Here is a 6,582-nt window from a genome sequence, read left to right on the forward strand (position 1 = left end):
TAAAATTTTCTACATCATTTATACAATTAGAACTTAATACAAGTATAGATAATATAGTTATAAATAACAAAACTATGTACAATCCCATAACATTAATCTACTTCAATTAAAATTCTTAACATTTTATCCAGTAACTTTTTAAGCTTCATCCAAGATCATTTCTTTTGTGTTATTCTTGATGTTCTTGAAGCAAGAGTTAGAAGTTCTCTATTACATACAGTTTTGGCCAACAATAGAAACTCAGAAAATGAAAGAACTTTTTTGCTTTTCCAGTTTATAGTAATACTTTTCCTTGCTATTGCCAAAAGGGACCAAAGAAGATGCATTTGTGTTTTTGGGATATATTCTGGTATCGAAGCATTAAACAATAACAGAGAGTCTAAAATTATACATTTATCTGACCACAATGCCTTTGTAAAATCCCTAAATTCCTGCCAGAAAGGAGTGACAGTTCTGCATTCGAGGAACATATGCATCCAGTCTGCACATATATTTTCATCACATCTCCAACAATTATGACTAGTATTATTTGACATTATAGCTATTTTTGTGGGGTGAAATAGCTTCTATGAATATAGTTCCATGTAAAAATCTTCCAATAAGGGGATGATGTTGTGTGATTAACTGATTTGAGTATTAATGATTTATCATTTTCTGTAAAATTAAATTTATTTGTTTTTTCCACATAGCTCCATAGAGAGTCCTCAGGTAATTTTAAATCAGTTCTTAGTACTTTATATAACTTGGATAATGAAAATCCCAAGTTATGATTTGTTGAGTTTAATTCACATAAAAGAGAAATTATTTTAGGTTGTAAAGAATTATCGGTCACTTGATTACTTTTAAATTAATTTATTAGGTATTCTCTGTAAGTTTGAATGTTTAACCAATTATTTTGATTTATGTTGTATCTGTTTGCTTTGTATACATCATTTGTGCCTAGGAATTGGTGCCAAAAATTTAGACCATTACCCTCCATCTCCATTATTTTCTTCATATTAAATGAGTCTAGACAATTCTTTGTGTGCGCTATGGGGAATATTAGGATTAGAAAGTGTCTAGCCAAATGGATTTTGTTTATTATTCTTTTAAAATTGTTTAATATATAATTAATACAATATGGTAGTTTCTCATTTTTATTCTCTTTATATACTAAGTCTTTTACTACTAAAAATATTTTATTATTTTCTGTAAATATGTCATCATTTATTGCTTCATCTGTATCAGACAATAAAATAGTTTTATGTAAATTTTTCCAGTTTGATGTGTATTTGTGACTTAACCATTGACTCATAATGTGGAATATAACTGAATCAGAATAAAGGTCTAGGTTTGGGAAAGCGATCCCACCTTTTTCCCACTCTCTGTAATGCCAATCATATCTTATTCTTGGCTTTTGTGGAAACCATAGAAATTTGATTAGAAGTGAGATAAGTTGTTTTATTGTTTTTTTTTTTTAGGAGGACTGATAATTAGGGGTTGAATAAGAAACAGGAATTTTGGAAGAATACACATTTTTATTAAAGATCATTTCTCTTCGAAAGTAAAGAATATTTTATTCCATTTGGTTAAGTGCTCTTTAACCGCATGTATTAAGTTTTTATAATTTATTTGTGTGGTTTCTTTCCAGTTTGGTTTTATATATATTCCTAGATACTTGAGTATTATTTTCCCAGTTAAAGTTACTATGTTTTCTCAATTCTGCATTCATTTTTTTATTCAAAAGTAATGTTTCAGTTTTATTACTATTAATTTTTAAACCTGAGATTTTTTCAAACTGTCTTAATGCTTTTATGATGTAATTTATTGAGGAATCTATATTTCCAATAGTTAATATGATATCATCAGTGAACAATTGTATTTTGGAAGTATAGTTTGAATTAACAATGAAACTAGTTATATTATTATTATTTCTTATGCAGTTTGCTAATGGTTCCACTGCTAAGGCAAATAGCAGAGGTGACAAAGGGCAGCCCTATTTAGTTCCTTTCAGTATTTGAATTTGTTTTGACAAAAAGGCTCCAATTTTAACATATGATATAGAGTTTTTATATAGGCTGTTTATTAATTCTATGAAATCTGGGGAGAAATTAAATGCTTCTAAAACTTTGAATAAATATGGCCAGGATAAACAATCAAATGCCTTTTCTACATTAAGACTAATAATTGACAATTCTTTTTTTTCTTGTTTTCAAATTCTATTAGAGATAAAAGTCTGATAACATTATCCTGAACTTTCCTGTTCAAAATAAAACCAGTTTGGTCATCATCTATTATTTTTGGGATACATTGGTTTAGTCTTTTTCCAAGTATTGAGGTAAAAATGTTATAATCTACATTTAGTAGTGAGATAGGACGGTAAGATGTTACTAGTTTAGGATATTTATCTTGCTTTAAAATGTGGGAGATAATGGCATATTTCCATGATGGGAAGATTTTTTTATTTTCTTTGAATTCCTTAAAAGTGGCTACTAGAATTTTTAAGGAGTCTTCTGGCAGTAATTTATGGAGTTCTCCTATAATTCGATCTAGTCCTGGGGCCTTGTTATTTTTAAGGTTTTGGATACTTTCTTTGATGTCTTTTAAAGATATTGGTTTAAGCAAACTGGCATTTTGTTCATTTGTTACTTTTTTACTAATGTTCTCATTCAGAAAATTGCTTTTAAGTATATTGTTATCAGGGTTTATATTAGTGCTATTTATTTTTTCATGGTGTGTTCTGAAAATCTCCAAAATTTCTTTGAGATCTGTCACTTGCTTTGGTTTCATTTTTGTGTTATCAGTAATTTATTTTATGTGGTTGATATTTGCTAAATGTTTTGATTTGACTGCTAGTCTACGTATGTTTTTGGGATTTACTAAGTAAGATTGAATTTTAAGTTTCTCTAAGTTTATTGTCACTTTGTGATTTACAATTTCTGAATACTTTGCATTTAATGATTTTAATTCAGAGTTTGTTTTAATATCTGTGGTGTTTAAATTCTTTCTTATAGTATCAATTGTTGATTGTATTTTTATTAGTTCATTGTCTCATTGTTTTCTTTTGTTTAGATATCAATTTTTAATTCTACCATATAGATAGGATTTTAAGGAATCCCATAAGATGGTCTTAGAAGTCTCATTATTGTCACTTATCTCAAGAAATAATTTTATCTCGCTTAGAAGCCATTTTTTAAATCCAGTAAGTGTGACAATGTATGCAGGCAGTCTTTGCCATGTTATTAGGTCTTTTGGTGTGATATTAACCTTGAATAATATGGCATTGTGGTTCGACAATGGACAGGAACTAATTAAAACTTCCTGAACTTTAGAAATTAAGTCATTAGTAACTCGTACTTTATCAGTTGTTGTTTGTGTACCATATCTATAAGAATAATGAGTGTATTTTAATGATTGTGGTTCTTTTATAACATATATGTCCCTAAGGCCTAGTATGTCAATAAAATTCTTCAATTTTTTGGCTGCTGAGGACATTCTGAATTTATCATCTCTAGTGGTATCTTTTGTGGTAAGAAGACTATTAAAGTCACCTGCGTGTATTATTTCTCCTTTGGCTTTGGTAGTTATTAACTCTAAGTGTTTATTCACTATTTCCACTCCAATACCAGGTATCCAGTATGTATTTACTAAAGTTACATATCTTTTATTAATCTCTAAAACTACTAAGCATAACATGCCATTCTTGTCAGAGTATGTGTCTATAATTTTGGGTATTGGTAATGATTTTTTCCATAATATCATCATGCCTCTTCTTTTGACTTGGTAGTGAGATTCCGTAAGAACCGTATAACCATTGAAGGACATTCTATCTAGGTCTTTATTAATGATATGAGTTTCTTGTAGAAAGACTATATCTGCTTTGTTCAATTTCAAATATTTAACTATACTTCTTCTTTTAATAGGATTATTAAGGCCATTAACATTTAGAGACATACATTTATATGATAACATTTTCAAGGATACAAATATATCTGTTAGTTTTCGTTATGGTCAGGTATTTCAAAACAAATAGAATTAACAAAACATCCGTAACTATATACAACTCTAAACATGGAAAATTAGATTCCTGGCTTGATGAACACATCATCCAAGCCACCATCTCTAACAGTCCTGTGTCAAGTCAACCTTATAATAATGCTTCTACCCTCTGTTGATTACGTATACAGATAAGCATATTCATTATTTCTTTAACATTGTGTTTTATGTTGAAAATCATAAAGACTCAAGACTTCTAATAAAACATACTATATAGATCTAGTTACACATAAGATGCAGTTATGAAATAAATGCTCATAGTCCACATATTAGTCAGTGTTTAATAATATGATTGCATTCTCAAATTTCAACATACATATAACTGACTCAAACAACATTATAAAAAACTGAGACTATTATAAGCAATAATATCTCTTTGGTTGTGTCTTAATTATGAGTAGTGGATTTATATCTAATTCAAATTTACTGTTTACATTAGTGTTTCATCTTAAAGGAAGAATTTAATTAGTAGTTAGCTTAAGCTTAATTTTCTCCTTTCTTCTGTCTCCTCTCAGTCCCCATTCACTCTTCCTCCACTGTAGACTTATAAGCTACAACTAGGATAATTTATCCGAAGGTTAGGAGCGTGATGCTTATCATATTTAATTTATGTTATTATATTGCTGCATGTTTTTTTAACTTATTAACTTGTGATAGTCATCCCTTTCCTTTGTTAATCTTTCAATCCCTCTGTATATTTAGGCTTATTATAAATGCCTTTTATTATTCCTTGAGATGTTAAACTGCTAAACTTATATGCTATGAGAAGGAAATTAGAATAGGTGTGTATCTCTTTAATTAGTTAATTTATGTACACATAAAAAATATCTGATGCTTATTTACATTCACTCTTAGATTTCATGTATTACTTACTATTACTGCTCAAGATCTTGGGTATGTGCCTCCATGGGTTACCATCCTGTTGGCTATGTTTCATATTTTTCCTTTTCTATAAATCACAGTGTACTGGTCTATCATATATCATGATGTGCTCAATAAACATTTGATATTATTGAATTATTACACTGTCGGTGGGGTTCAAACCCTTTTTTTGTCTCTTTTTTCTCTTTTTTCACTCTTTCAAAACTAAAGAATAAAACAGTATGTATTTCATCATTTTCTATTACATAACTAATGTTTATCGTGGTGCATCAATAATATAAGCATTGTTACTGGGGAGTTAGATCTATGTGCACTTATGTTAAGTGTTTAACTCTTAACCTATGACTTCACTAAATATAACTGTAATAATTTTATTCTGAATCTACATACAATAAAAGGAACCTCTCCCCTTCCCTCCTTTCACCCACTCTCTTAGGATGTTGTCTATTTTAAACTTGTTGTCTCTCCTCCACTACAATGTTTGTTATTGGTATCTTAATATTTGAATTGTTTCAATGTCTGTATAGCATAAATCACATTGTTGAGACAAAATATTAGCTGAGGGGGTTTGTTTTAAAATATGTTTCACTGCAAGCTTTCTTCCTTGAATTAGAATGCCCAAATCCCTCAGTCTTCATATTTAGTTATCTATTTTAAATCTTTAAGAATAACATTCGTCCAAAGCTTCTACCTTCATCATATTGCCATGTTTAGTTAGAGGACTAAGAAAGTGTTTCATATTTGCTTGTACTAATCAATATCTGCATAGCAACGATCTAATACAATATTCAGATACATAAATGCCCTTACAGATTTCTGACAGCGTCCCACAAGCTAACTGTTAGCACAAAGTTCCGTTTTGCTTTTCTGGCTGTGAAATTACAATTTAAGTACTTTAAATTGGTCTGTAACTTCTGTGACTGTATAACTGCCGCATTCCACAATTTTCTGTTGTCGCAGATGATTCTTGGTGTGGACGCAAGTTCAAAGGTCAAATGCATCGCAGATACAAGTTCCCACGGTCTTGCGCTAACCTGAAGAGCTGACAGGATTTAAAATGCTCGAGCCCTGGTTCTTATGAAGCTTTTCCTAGCCCTAGAATCAACTGTATTCTCGAGGTATGTGAAAGTTTTCTAAAGCTATTCTTGCTTTGATACACTCGTGCATTGTTAAAGTAGAAGTCATTGCATGTGAAAAAAAAGAATAAGCAGGTCAATATTGATTTTTTTTTTAAAAGAAAAACACCACCGACAGTATAAATCATCTACAGTATATCTCTAGAAGAACTCTACCCATCCCAGATGACTGGCACTATACTTTATTTTAAAGAAATGAGAAGAAAAGCATATAATGATTCATTGCAGCTGTGACAACAGTTACGAGAGTCTCTCCAACAGTATACGCCCAAGCCCTAAGTCTCCCTCCCACCAAGAATCTGACAGCAGTTCTATCTTTACAAATTCAGAGCTTTATGTCTATAATATAGATTACATTTAAGAAAGGTGTTTATATATGATTTGTTATTTATACCATGCACCTTATTAAATACAATAAACTATATTTCATGGTCCTTCACATCCAACAAGTTCAGTGCACCCATGAAACCACACCATCTTATTGAATCTTACTATTAGATATATAAGGGATGAGAACTAACAAAATGAC

This window comes from Protopterus annectens, chromosome 16.part0 (genome assembly GCF_019279795.1).
Source record: "Protopterus annectens isolate FY-2018-M chromosome 16.part0, PAN1.0, whole genome shotgun sequence".
Taxonomy (NCBI): Eukaryota; Metazoa; Chordata; order Ceratodontiformes; family Protopteridae; genus Protopterus; species Protopterus annectens.